We start from the raw sequence: 2298 nt of genomic DNA on the forward strand, positions 1-2298 counted from the left end.
GTGTGTAGAGAATACTAGCGATACCTAGTATTACTGATAAAGAACTGTTATTAGCACTTTAAAAATCTCATTCTACACTTCTCATAAGTGTATTTTTCTTTCTAATTATATAAAGTTTGGAGTGTAAAATAAGATTTTTGGAGTGTTAATAACAGTTCACTCACCTATATGTGAATAGTAACATGGAAGATGAAGAGGTTATTATAACACTCACTCCCTCTTTTATATCAAAGGCGTTCTCAAATTCTATTTTCATCTGCAGAAGAGAGAGGGAGGGAGAGAGTTTCGAAGGAAGCAAAGCGCTGGGTTGGTTTCGTATATTGCAACTAGAGGAGGCATCCAAAGGGATCGCATTGATCCCAGCTAGCTATTTCTTTCCATCGTTTGGTTTGGATCATGCTATCCCTTTGGATTTCTCCTTTGGAAGCTTCAAACTTATATCTATATAGCATGCATCAATGACTATTTACAGGTTCAAGGAGTTCAGCCAAACTAGACAATTTCTTGCCTTGAGGTAATTCAGACTTTTATATATCTTCTCTTATTCTCTCTCTCTCTCTCTCTCTCTCTCTCTCACAGATGGAGCTTCCAAAATCTTGTTTTCAGCAACCAACATCTGAATGTTTTCATTGATTTGGAATAAAAACATGCACATCCTCATAGTTTGACACAAATTATGAACTCCGATTAGGGTTTTGCATTCTATACTTATGATTCTACCATACATATGTCTTTCAATTATGTCAAAAATCTATTTTATGGTATAGACGATTAATTATGACCTCTCCTCTATCCAAATTATTCATGAAATTAACTTGGTCAAAATTTTAGATTTTTATATATTAATCTGTGTTGTTTCTTCAATTATAATTTGAGGATAATTTTCTGCATATATAGCTTCCAAAATATCTTGTAAATTATGCAATTATTTGTTGTGTTACATATAGAATATTAAGGAAAGCTATAAATCAACCAAACCCGAAATCCCATATGAACACTTTCGATCTGATGTTCTAGGGATACAGCTCGACGCTAAAACCCAGCTGAAATCAACTCTGGAAGACGATCAATTGATTATCTTACTCACGTTGTTTACAGGTGTCTTTGATGTTAATTAATCTCATTTACATTAGAACAAAGATAGGTTAAAACCGATTAATTTTTTATGCAGTTATAATCTTAGATTACATATCTATGGTGAATATTTTTTAATAAAATTTCGCTCATCCCGGCGAAATTTCTTGCTTTGCAGTGAGACATAAGTTTCTGGATTAAGAAACTGGTAGTAAGTTTTGATTCTTCTGTTCATGAATCATGATTAGCATAAAAGTGGAAGCTATCGAGGTGATGTCTTGGGTTACAATTTACCCTAATCTCTGAAACTTTTGATCGTTGCAGTAGCTACTTCCAACATTTGACTTCACCTTTTTGTAAAGGTAACTTTATTTTGATGATCAAATTGACAAATTGTGAGAAACCCATTACTGTAAGTATTGCTGACTTTAACTATTTTCTGCAATTTCCACCACCTCAAATACTCCAAATCACATGCCTTTAAGGACTTTAATTAGAATCCAAGGCAGTGGAGAAATGATTTATAAACTTAACGACTTCCTTTTTTCCCCACTTTTGGGCCTCACATTGAGTGCACCAAAGGCAAAGGCAAAGGCATCATACCCATGTGATGAGATGAGACCTTAGTGTATAGAAGTCCTTTTAACCAATTCTCTCATTTTAAAATAAAGGGTCGATTTTGTTACACTCATACGGCACATGTGTAAATTCTAGTATACTCTGACGTACTTGATTTATTTTGTCACCTGACCCCAAACCTTGCACCATCTTAATTATTATTTTCCTTGTTATTAACTTAATAGATAAACTTAAATCACAACATTGTCTACTGAAAACTGTCTTGTACACGTTGATTATATACCTTTAGGTATGGTTTCAGCCCCCAAAATTGGGGTGTGGGGAGGGGAATGGGAAAGGGGTGGGTTAGAGCTATAATGTGGGTTGGACTCAAGCATGCGTCAACCATCCTTGAAGTCGGTTTATGTATATTTTGTTTCTTTTTAAAAGAGATATGTAGATTCGTAGAATACACAATTAATTATGCAGTATAACGCACATGTGAAAGAGAATGAGCTCCACAAAAGAAAATGTTACTTTTACTACATATTTTGTAGTGTTGAGGAGGCTAGCTTGCCCTATTAAACAATTAAATGATGATCTTTCACTTTGAATTTGTCAATAATGAAGAAACCCTAAAGAATTTCCTTGATTACAGAAGCTTCC

The 2298-nt window shown here is 34.2% G+C and overlaps 1 long non-coding RNA gene across 2 annotated transcripts; it reads left to right on the forward strand.

Annotated features, from left to right (window-relative positions):
• Positions 1–246: 246 nt before the first annotated feature.
• Positions 247–1528, forward strand: LOC126629586 (uncharacterized). Of its 2 annotated transcripts, none has more exons than XR_007625802.1 (2): positions 247–514; positions 1018–1528. It is a non-coding gene; the product is annotated as an uncharacterized LOC126629586 (long non-coding RNA). The 2 variants fall into 2 exon arrangements; XR_007625801.1 differs by having other exon boundaries at positions 1253–1528.
• Positions 1529–2298: the final 770 nt, after the last annotated feature.

The sequence above is a fragment of the Malus sylvestris genome, chromosome 7 (assembly GCF_916048215.2).
Source record: "Malus sylvestris chromosome 7, drMalSylv7.2, whole genome shotgun sequence".
Lineage (NCBI taxonomy): Eukaryota > Viridiplantae > Streptophyta > Magnoliopsida > Rosales > Rosaceae > Malus > Malus sylvestris.